The sequence below is a fragment of the Filicampus tigris genome, chromosome 12 (assembly GCF_054856515.1).
Source record: "Filicampus tigris isolate MCC_2025a chromosome 12, RoL_Ftig_1.0, whole genome shotgun sequence".
Classification (NCBI taxonomy): Eukaryota; Metazoa; Chordata; class Actinopteri; order Syngnathiformes; family Syngnathidae; genus Filicampus; species Filicampus tigris.
In genome coordinates, this window is record NC_141228.1 from 1,358,410 (window position 1) to 1,371,086 (window position 12,677).

The following is a 12,677-nucleotide window of genomic DNA, read 5'->3' on the forward strand; positions in this document are numbered from 1 at the left end:
ATCTCGGGGGGACGATCCCGGAAGTGAGGGAATTGGATTTGGACAAAATGCAGAATCTGGAAATAACAAAATAAATGAGAGCGAGGGAGCATACATTTTTTTAAAAGGTCAGAAAATGAAGGAAATACGCCGTCAATGTAAAGGCTGTCAAGGGTCTTCAGACCACAGTTTGACCAGGATTCAAAAGTTCGGTCAGAACAGGATGGGATAAACAAATGGTTCCGGTAAACAGGTGCGAGCCTAGACCCACTATGTAGACCAAAGTGTCTTCTGAATTGGCTCCAAATCTTCAATGTTTCAAGTTACGTGCTAGTCGTTAGAATGAAAGAGGCAACTGAGAGCAGACTATTAACCATAGTGAGAGTGATGAGGAGGACAGTTCCAATGAGGACCAATGATGGCAATCATCGGGAGTGACCTCAACATTCCAAAATAGTATTTTGTTGATATTACTAGCCCAGTAGTATCTACGAACGTCTGGTAAGGCTAGACCTCCGAGAACTTTAGGAAGCTGAAGAGTTGACCTCTTAATGCAGGCTTGTTTAGTACACCACAAAAACGATGTAATTTCCTGGTCAAGTGTGGGGAAAAAAGATTTACAAATGAATACAGGAATATGTTCAAACATGTAAAGGAAGCAAGGAATTACCATCATTTTAATAAGGTTAACCCAACCTAGTAGAGAAAGAGGGAAACTAGCCAAATCCAGTTTGCAACGGTCAAGTTAGGGTTGATAATTCATGGCGAATAATTCTGTGTGTGACTTTGTCATGGTAACACCAAGGTATTTCAATCGGGTCACCTTGTTAAAAAGCTAAATATGGAAAGAGGAAGGCTTTCAGCAGGTAAGTTAATTGGGAGATATTCACTTTTGTTCAAATTAATTTTATAACCAGGTAGTATTTTGAATTGTTCCAAAATATCAAGAATAGAGGGAAGGGATGTATCGGGACTTGTAACGAAAAGCAAGAGGTCATCAGCGTACAAAGATAATTTGTTGGAAAGGCCAAATCGAGAAATCCCTTCAAATTTCTGCTCACTACGAAGCCACATGGCTAAAGGTTCAACGGCAAGTGCAAACAAGGATGGAGAAAGAGGACATCCCTGACGGGTGCCGCGAGATAGCAGAAAGGGGTCAGATTTAATGCCATTAATGTTGATACTAGCTTTAGGAGACGTATAAAGAAGCTGGATCCAAGATATGAAATTTGTCCATCCATCCATCCATTATCTCCCGCTTATCCGAAGTCGGGTCGCGGAGGCAGCAGCTTCAGCATGGAAGCCCAGACTTCCCTCTCCCCAGCAACATCCTCCAGCTCTTCCGGAAGGATCCCAAGGCGTTCCCAGGCAAGCCGGGAGACATAGTCTCTCCAGCGTGTTCTGGGTCGTCCTCGGGGTCTCCTGCCGGTGGGACATGCCCGGAACACCTCACCAGGGAGGCGTCCAGGAGGCATCCTAATCAGATGCCCGAGCCACCTCAACTGGCTCCTCTCGACGCGGAGGAGCAGCGGCTCGACTCTGAGTCCCTCCCGGATGGCCGAACTTCTCACCCTATCTCTAAGGGAGAGCCCAGACACCCTGCGAAGGAAACCCATTTCGGCCGCTTGTATCCGAGATCTTGTTCTTTCGGTCATGACCCACAGCTCATGACCATAGGTGAGAGTAGGAACGTAGATCGACCGGTAAATTGAGAGCTTCGCCTTTCGGCTAAGCTCCTTCTTCACCACGACAGACCGATACAGGGTCCGCATCACAGCAGACGCTGCACCGATCCGCCTGTCGATCTCCCGTTCCATCTTACCCTCACTCGTGAACAAGACCCCAAGATACTTGAACTCCTCCACTTGGGGCAGAATCTCATCCCCGACCTGGAGAGGGCACGCCACCTTTTTCCGACTGAGGACCATGGTCTCAGATTTGGAGGTGCTGATCTTCATTCCGACCGTTTCACACTCGGCTGCGAACCGCTCCAGCGAGAGTTGGAGATCGCGGCTTGAAGAAGCCAACAGTACTACATCATCTGCAAAAAGCAGAGATGCAATACTGAGGCCACCAAACCGGACCCCCTCGACACCTCGGCTGCGCCTAGAAATTCTGTCCATAAAGGTTATGAACAGAATCGGTGACAAAGGGCAGCCTTGGCGGAGTACAACGCCCACAGGAAACGAATCCGACTTACTGCCGGCAATTCGGACCAAACTCTGGCATCGGTGGTACAGGGACCGGACAGCCCTTATCAGGGGGCTCGGTACCCCGTACTCCCGAAGCACCCCCCACAGAACTCCCCGAGGGACACGGTCGAACGCCTTCTCCAAGTCCACAAAACACATGTAGACCGGTTGGGCAAACTCCCATGCACCCTCGAGGACCCTGCTGAGGGTGTAGAGCTGGTCCACTGTTCCACGGCCCGGACGAAAACCACATTGCTCCTCCTGAATCCGGGATTCGACCTTCCGACGGACCCTCCTCTCCAGCACCCCTGAATAGACCTTGCCGGGGAGGCTGAGGAGTGTGATCCCTCTGTAATTGGAGCACACCCTCCGGTCCCCCTTCTTAAAAAGGGGGACCACCACCCCGGTCTGCCAATCCAGAGGCACTGTCCCCGATGTCCACGCGATGTTGAAGAGACGTGTCAACCATGACAGCCCCTCAACATCCAGAGCCTTTATGAACTCCGGGCGGATCTCATCCACCCCCGGGGCTTTGCCACCGAGGAGCTTTTTGACTACCTCGGTGACTTCAACCCCAGAGATAGGAGAGCCCACCTCAGAGTCTCCAGGCTCTGCTTCCTCAGTGGAAGGCGTGTCGGTGGAATTGAGGAGGTCTTCGAAGTACTCTCCCCACCGACCCACAACGTCCCGAGTTGAGGTCAGCAGCACCCCATCTCCACTATAAACAGTGTTAATGGTGCACTGCTTCCCCCTCCTGAGACGCCGGATGGTGGACCAGAATTTCCTCGAAGCCGTCCGGAAGTCATTTTCCATGGCCTCCCCGAACTCCTCCCACACCCGGGTTTTTGCCTCAGCAACCGCCAGAGCCGCATTCCGCTTGGCCTGCCGGTACCCGTCAGCTGCCTCCGGGGTCCCGCAGGCCAAAAAGGCCCGATAGGACTCCTTCTTCAGCTGGACAGCATCCCTTACCGCTGGTGTCCACCAGCGGGTTCGGGGATTGCCGCCACGACAGGCACCGACCACCTTGCGGCCGCAGCTCCGATCGGCCGCCTCAACAATGGAGGCACGAAACATGGTCCACTCGGACTCGATGTCCCCCGCCTCCCCCGGGACGTGGGAAAAGTTCTGCCGGAGGTGGGAGTTGAAACTCCTTCTGACAGGGGATTCTGCCAGACGTTCCCAGCAAACCCTCACAATACGTTTGGGTCTGCCAGGTCGGACCGGCATCTTCCCCCACCATCGGAGCCAACTCACCACCAGATGGTGATCAGTTGACAGCTCCGCCCCTCTCTTCACCCGAGTGTCCAAAACATGCGGCCGCAAGTCCGATGATACGACTACAAAGTCGATCATCGAACTGCGGCCTAGGGTATCCTGGTGCCAAGTGCACATATGGACACCCTTATGCTTGAACATGGTGTTCGTTATGGACAATCCGTGATGAGCACAGAAGTCCAGTAACCGAACACCGCTCGGGTTCAGATCGGGGGGGCCGTTCCTCCCAATCACACCTCTCCAGGTCTCACTGTCATTGCCCACGTGAGCATTGAAGTCCCCCAGCAGAACGATGGAGTCCCCAGGTGGAGCGCCCTCCAGCACACCCTCCAAGGACTCCAAAAAGGGTGGGTACTCTGCGCTGCCGTTTGGTGCATAAGCACAAACAACAGTCAGGACCCGTCCCCCCACCCTCAGGCGGAGGGAGGCTACCCTCTCGCCCACCGGGGTAAACCCCAATGTACAGGCGCCAAGCCGGGGGGCAATAAGTATGCCCACACCTGCTCGGCGCCTCTCACCCTGGGCAACTCCAGAGTGGAAGAGTGTCCAACCCCTCTCGAGAGGACTGGGACCAGAACCCAAGCTGTGCGTGGAGGTGAGCCCGACTATATCTAATCGGAACCTCTCAGCCTCACACACCAGCTCAGGCTCCTTCCCTGCCAGAGAGGTGACATTCCATGTCCCAAGAGCTAGTTTTTGCTGCCGGGGATCGGACCGCCAAGGTCCCCGTCTTCCGCCGCCGCCCAGCTCACACGGCACCCGACCCCTTTGGCCCCTCCCACCAGTGGTGAGCCCATGGGAAGGGGGACCCACGTATCCTTTTCGGGCTGAGCCCGGCCGGGCCCCATGGGTGCAGGCCCGGCCACCAGGCGCTCGCCGTCGAGCCCCACCTCCAGGCCTGGCTCCAGAAGGGGGCCCCGGTGACCCGCGTCCGGGCGAGGGAAAACGTGGTCCATTAATTTTTCTCATCATAAGGGGTCATTTTGAGCCGTGCTTAGTCTGGTCCCTCACCTAGGACCTGTTTGCCATGGGTGACCCTACCAGGGGCATAAAGCCCCAGACAACGTAGCTCCTAGGATCATTGGGGCGCGCAAACCCCTCCACCACGATAAGGTGACGGCTCACGGGGGGTATGAAATTTGTATCGAAGCCAAATTTTCCCAAAATAAAACACAGGTAGCTCCACTCCACTCGGTCACACGCCTTCTCCGCATCCAGAAAAATAATAATCTCGGCAGGATTAGAGTCCAAACCAATGTCAGAGGAATGAAAGAAAGGTTTCTACCAAACACAGAATGCCATAGCATTCATAGCAGAACATCTCCTTTGAACAAGAAATAGAGTAACACAAACATACGTCAAACAAGGAACTGCCAAATCTGATTAATAAAGAGAACAGTCTGAATTAAAAAAATAAAATAAATAAAAATGAATAGTCTTTAATCTTCTGTGATAATATTTAAAAGGTTATGTAAGATTTGGGAAAAAAAGATATACAGCGGAGCTTTACCCGCGAAAAAACGAACAAAAAATAAATAAAAATTGGATAGTAACACAAAGGCATACCGCTTATGTGAATTGCGTTACAATACACATAAATATGCACATATACGTACATACACACATATTAAAATATGAAAGGCAAACAATATTATTTGATGTTTAGCAGTTAGCTATAGTCAAGTAGAATGCGGTGCCAACGTTTATGAACTGTCATGTGAGAACCTGGAACACTGCGAATTCCGACGAGGCAAATAGTTCAGTAATCACTTGCAGAGTCACTGAGCATGTTTGGTAAAAAGGTAATCCTTAGCATCCTCCACGGATTGCAGCCGAATTCTCCATTCTCCGTTGTGATCAGCAGCCTAGCCGGGTAGAGACGCTTTTAGCCCGTTTGTACAGCTGCTGCATCACGTCCCGATAAGATATACGTTTCTCCATGACTTCGGGGGTGTAATCCTCATGAATGTAGATGGGTTTTCCGTGGTACTTCATGTCAGATCGTGTCTTTTGAGCTTCCCGAATAACCATGTCCTTCGTTTGAAAGTTATGAAACCTGACGATAACAGGCCTCGGTCTTTCGCCTTGTCTGGGTTTAGCTGTTATTGATCGATTAGCGTGGTCCAAAACAGGAGGAGTTGGCAAGATATCTTCGCCCATGAGCTCACACAGTAACGAGTCGAAAAAAGTAGTCGGTTGCAGGCCCTCGATCGATTCCGGGAGCCCGATGATGCGAATGTTGTTGCGGCGGCTTCGTGCTTCGAGGTCAGAGGTTTTAGCTTTCAACTTAGCATTGATAGCAGTTAGCTCCGCACAGGTCGCCGCCAAAGCATCAAGACGGTCACACACAATGTTCGCACCAGATTCCAGCGAAGAAATCCGCTGTCCATGAGCGGCCAAAGTGGCTTGCACGTCAAGCTTCAAGTCCAGTGCGGAGATTGAAGTTTTAAACTCCAAAAAAGAGCGGCTTTGTGGCTTTCCAGCAGCTTAGTTAGCGCGGCCATATCAATGCTAGCGCCAGAGCCGTCTTCCCTAGGTGCGAGTCCCTTTTAGATTGTTGTTTAGCTGTCCTGGAAGTTATTCCAGAGCAGATATGTGTATTACTTGTAACACAAACGGGTAATTTGAGTGATATTATGCAAGTAGGAGTAAACACGTCTACTCCTCACCCGCCATGACCGTAAGTCCCTACAAAAACATTTTGCAACCTGTAAAGAAATACCCTAAAACAATTGCAACAACCAAGGATAGGAGTGGAGACATCACCAGCTTTGGTTTGCAGAAGAATTCTTTGACAAAAGTAGAGGTTATAACAGAAAATGGGAGTTTTGGTGATAAAGGATTAAACTGTTTTTGAGGCATGGCTAAAACGGCACCCATTGGGGCAGAGTACGAGAAAGGGATTATTTATTATATCCTATATCAGGGGTGTCAAAGTCAAATGGACGGAGGGCAAAATAAAATATTTTGCGACAAGGTGAGGGCAGGACTGATAGAATGTTCATTGAAAATTTTTTAAATGTCAAGAATTGGTTCTAATCCTTCGCGCCCGCTGATGATGTCACGCTTTATATATCTGCAATATATTTATTTGTATCTATGTTTGTCACCCCCTTGGCTGTTGTGTTTTTATCTTCGGAGTTACTAAATAAAACATAAAATAAAGTACATTACTGCTACTTTTGCGAGGCAGCTCGTACGTCATTTCCATTTGCGTTTCTCCTGCCAAACTGGAAACAATTTTCTGGTTGACTCGGGCTGCAAGATTGTATGAACTGTACATATGTTAAGTAAAACAGAGAGGATCATATTGGTACGATGTCTCCAGCTGACCCTATTTTAGAGTGGCAAGGTATGGATGTGGGTGCTCCTGTCAGAGAACACAGGCCCGTATTCCACTTGACACATCTATTTATTGTGGTCTGCAACAACACAGACAAAGAATAACCTAGCAACATCATCCAATGCATATCCATTTGTTAACAATATGCCTAAACATTACAATTCACTGTATTAAGAAATTAATCAGCCAAACAATACATACAATACACATTCACACGTTTCATCACTAGAATAGTTAGCATATGAGCCAAAATAACTAACTAGTGTTCATCAACTCACTCACGAGAACATATCTAGGCTATTATGTACAGCAGTTACCTGACACGAACTTGAATGATTAAACTCACCTTTTAACATTTACACACAACAACAAACGTGGTGAAACACGGGCAATCTGCAACTACTGAGTTTGCTGGCACGAACAAACTACGAGCTGTGTCGAAGGAGGAAAGAGAAAAAAAAAAAAAGTCACTCACTATCAACACTTAGCGCTCGAATAGCATTCAATGCCTGCTCACAGTGTGGGACATCTCAGTACTACGTCGAAACTCAATGAATTTATCAAATGCCAACAATTACTAATAATAAAACAACGTGAGATTTCTATCATGAAGTATTTCTAAATAAGTGTGTTTTACTCCAAAAAACCACACCACAATCCGATTCTGAAAGCCACGAAAATGACGTGAAGTCTTCAGTCAGCATGTAGAACAGCCATGGGGTGGCAAACATTGATGCAAAGAAATATATTACAGAAATAGTGTAACGAATTGGGTTATCTGTGTTCCAGTCGAATTTGTGTCTTGCCAAGTTGTGTTGTTTCTGAGGTTAATGAATGCATCGTGCGGCTCGCTGGATGGGAGGGCATGCAAGCGAGAGTATCGGAGGTCGAACGGGAGAGCCGTTGATCTTTTTTGACTGAACGGTTGTCGTACTGTATTGGCGTCGGCTGCGGCCCTTAATAGCCGGTTGGAATAATAAAAACATGATAATTAAACTACGTCTGACGGCGTGTTCTTTGAAGTCGCTACAATATATTTTAAAGTGTGACATCTTCGGCAAGCGCGACGGACCCGATCAGATCTGCTACCCACACCGGCTTGCTGCAGGCTACGGGCCGGATCTAATAATAAAGCAATATCATCCCAGGGGCCGTAGAAAACCTTCTCGCGAGCCACATCCGGCCCGCGGGCCTTGACTTTGACATATGTGTCCTATATCATTAGTACTCACTTTTTGCACCAAGTATCAATTTAAAATTCTTAGCTCCCAAGTATCACCATCAAGACCAACATTAAAATATAGTAGCCTAGTGTAAGCCACGGCAATAGTATACACATTTTGATCATTTATACTGCTCCTGAATTTACGGGTAAAAAATATACTTAAACAATGATGAATTAAAACATAAAATGAATAAAAATTGTACCTAAATGTTTGACTTTAACCCATTAAGGCCTAAAGCGCCTGGCGGAACATCTCCCTAAAACCAAAGCGTGACTTTAGAATCACCCTCTAAAACCTTTTCCCAGAAATTCAACACTTACAAAATAATTGATATATCAGCCCCTGTAGCAGATAGAAACATCATTCCAAAAGAATTTGAGAGCTTTGACATGTGGCTTTCGCACAGGCCTGAGTTTATTCTTATTTACTGTTGCAATCAAAAATATCAAAATAAAGTGTTAGTGCAAGAGAAGCACTATTTTTTAATTGAAACAATTTTGAGTGGTTATTACCATCCTCTATTCTGTTACAAATCCGTCGATATCTTCATTGTCTACAAACATATATCTTAACCAAAAATCACGTTCGACTGGTTCAATGTCCACAAGCGCGTCGTCTATATCACTACTATCACTTATTTCAGAGCTCCCGCGAACGTCTGCGTCCGCCATTACTGCTCGAAAACATTTCGGGACATCCTCCAAGGGCTCACGACACCGTCACGTGTATATTCTGATGCATTTCATTGGCTAAGAGACCAAGAATTCTATTTATAAAAAAAAAATAAAATAAAACAAGGAAATGGATATGACATTCTCAGCTCTAAAGGTAGAAAGATGCAACAGCGCTTCTGGCCTTAGTGGTACAGCTGTACAAGATTAAATGCAACTGAATTGTATTTACAAGTGAAATACAACTGAACTGTACGTAAAGAATATATTGTTCAGGTCTAAAAAAAAATGTTTTGCTCACTAACATACAGTTTGAACATTTATTTTTTTGTCTACGACTAAAACTCATTTTTGGTGGATTAAATTGAAGTATTTTTGTTTTTTATTTCAGTTCTTATTGCTCCTATGTTTTAAACAGCACACTGATCTTGTGATACAGACGTTTGTGGTAGCGGTCTGGGGTTGGCTGTAGGTTTGTGGGACGTTTATTTGTGCTGCCGAATGTAACAGCTGTGAAACAATCATAAAATAACATGTTATTGATCTGATTCACCACTCCCTCTCTTCACTCGCTCCACAGCAGTAAACAAAGCAGCATTCTGTAGCTGCTAACCCCCTTAATGTCTGGACATTTTACACACCACATTGAGGTCAGAATAGTGGCACTCAAGCATTGAACAGACTCTGTATGAATGCAAAAGAGAGTGCATCGAGGGAAGTGGCAGCAAAAAGCCATAGCTGCTAATTTTACTTACTCCTTTCCACACAAACACCCTCTGCTGCCTCAAGACTTTGGCTGTCTTTTCCTTCTTGATTTATCCTGTCTTTCCTTTCTCTTCTGGAAGCCTAATTTTGTCTTTGCAAGGAAGATGACGCTCAGATTTGCTTGGTAAAGTGAGCAACCCTCAAAGAAAACTTCCTACAGGGGTATTGTGAAGTGATCCATCCATTGATTTTCTTCCATTTATTTGAGGTCAGGTCGTTGGGGAAGCAGTTTAAACAAGGAAGACCATACTTTACTCTCCCCATCCACTTTGTCCACCTCCTCCAAGATTATTCTGAGGTGTTCCCAGGCCAACCGGGTAACAGACTACGTTTGCCATCAATTTTCAGATTAAGGTCAAAATTCTGATTTTTGAGACATTACAAATAACCCGTTTACATGCGTGAGCAGAGTTACTCCCGTATACATGGTAATTGTAATGAATTGGATAATACCCATCTAAAACCGTGATGCACGGACAACTTCATAACACAAATATACGTCATTTCTGCTTCTTGCTAGCGTTTCATGTCTTTCCTCATACTAATGAAGTGGTCGGTTTCCTCCTTGCTCCAAAATTGTGCATCTGAGTTTCACCATGTTTGTTTACCTTTGCTTGTGTATTTCCGGTGGGTTGCACGCCAGACGCCACGCATACAAGTAGTTCCTTTACACAAAAGACCAAGATTCCTTGCAGATAGAGCATGTGCAGAAAACAAACGAATGTTCCGTTCAATGGAGGAATTCCGATACGTGTTTATATGACCAAATATACCAGTTAGAAAAGGAGTAATCCAGTGGTCTTATTCAGGTTTTCAACTAATTTGATGCCTACATAGTTTTAAATTGTTTTTTTATAATCTATTAGTACACCCCCAACATCGAGTTCCGCGCTTTTTGTGTGTATTTGATGCCCAAGGCTCTGATGCAATTAATCACAAAGTTTCAGGCTTGGGAAGCAATGTAATGATGTGCAATAGCCAGCAGATGTCACGAGTGTTCGTTTATCAGACCCATTGCCAGTATATAGCACATTCCTCATAGATGTTTTTGTTTTTTGGCATCATAGTTGCTTTTCTGGCGTGTCGTAAAAGCAAAAAATATTGAGGTCAAAGTTGAAATGCATACAAAACCCTTGATTTCTCTCTTTTTTTCTAGAAACAGGATTTTCAGTGAAACTTGCCTTTGTTCTACTGCAGATTACTCTAATACTAGAAATAAACTTTTTTTCTCATGAAAAAAGAGAGTCGAATATTTCTTTTGGTAGGTTTCATGTCTATATAGTCATAAAACATAATATTCTGTGGGCCTACAAAGATGGGTCAAAATCCTCGAAAATGGCTGGCACTGAGGATCTTAGCTGCGCTGTGAATGGCTATAATTGAAGTGGTTAAAACCTGAAATATGAGCATATTCATGTTTTTGCGGGTGTTCAGATGTCTTTGCGCAACCGGAATACTGCTAATATTCCAGTTTTGAAAGGTTTATTGACCGCATGTAAACATAATCATAGTTTCTCCAGCATTTCTGGGTCATTGCCGGGGCCTGTTCCTCATAAGACATGCCTAAGAACACCTCAGGGAGTAGTCTAGGAGGCTTCCTAACCAGATATCTGAGCCACCATATTTGGCTCCTCTTAATGCGGAAGAGGAGTGGCTCAACCCTGAGCTCCTCTCGATAGACGGTGCTTCTCACCCTGTCTTTTAGGGAGGGCCTGGACACCCAACAGAGGAAACTCATATTGGCCACTTGAACCCAGGATCCTGTTCTTTCAGTCACAATAGATAACTGGTGTCCATAGATGAGGGTAGGAACATACATCGATGGGTAAATTGAGAGCTTTGCCTTTCGGCTCAGCTTGTCCTTCACCATGACAGACCGATAGAGAGTCCATATCCCTGCAGATTCTGCACCAATGCACATGTTGATCTACTGCTCCATTCTCCCCTCAGTTCCAGACTCCAAGATACTTGACTCCCCCACTTGAGGCAAAATTTTTTCCTCGACCCTTCTGACAGAAGACCCTGGTCTCAGATTTTGAGGTGCTTCTCATTTTAAGTCAAGTAAAGTTTATTTGTATAACGCAATCACAAAGGGCTTCACAAGACCTCAGATGACAATAGTAGCAACATCCCAACCACTTTACTCTCAACTGAGAACTGCTCCAGCGAGAGTTGAATATCACAGTTTGATGAAACCAACAGGACATCATCACCTGCAAAAAGCAGAAATGTGATCCTCAGGACACCAAACTAGACACCCTCAATGCCTTAGAAATTCTGTATATCGTCGCTGTCCTGAGAAAACGTATGTCCAAATTTGGATTTTTTTTTTTTTAATTTTCATGATAATGTGAGTTTTGTGATGCGGAAACACCATTCACGTAAAAATAAGAAAAATGAAAAAAAAATTGACGTGTTTTGCACAGGTCACCGACGATAAAAGGGTTATGAAGAGAATCAGGGCAGCCTTGGGGGAGTCCTCTCTGGAAATGAATGTGACTTACTGCCGGTACTGCGAACTGTACAGGGACCGAACAGCCCGTATCAAGGGATCGGGTACTCCATACTCCCGGAGCAACCCCCCAAAAACTCCCTGAGGGACACGATTGAATGCCTTCTCCATGTCCACAAACCACATGTAGAAAGGTTGAGCAAACCCCTATGTACCCTTAAGGACCCTGATGAGGTGGTCCACTGCTTCACATCAAGGGCAAAAGCCACACTGCTTCTCCTGAATCTGAGATTTGTCTTCCCAGTGCACCCTCCTCTCTAGCACCAGTGAATAAACTTTACCAGGGAAGCTGAGGAGCGTGATCCTACTATAGTTGGAACTCACCCTCCGGTTCTCCTTCTTAAAAAGGGGGACCACCACCTTGGGTCTGCCAATCTAGAGGTCCCGATTTCCACACCATGTCAACCATGACAGCCATGAAACATCCAGAGCCTTTATGTACTCTGGTAGATCTCATCCACCCCCGGATCCCTAATAGTTTTTTAACCACCTCTGCGACTTCAACTCAAGAGATAGGAGAGCCCTCTAGGAATCCAGACTCTGCTTCAGAAGACTGTTCCAGAAGGAACATGCTTTGCCTGATCACTAGAAACTCTAGGACTGGTTTGCCATGGTTGACCTTACCAGGGCATTAACCCCCCAACATTGTAGCTCCTAGGAAAATTGGGACACACAAACTCCTCCACCACGATATGGTGATGGCCTAAAATGAAA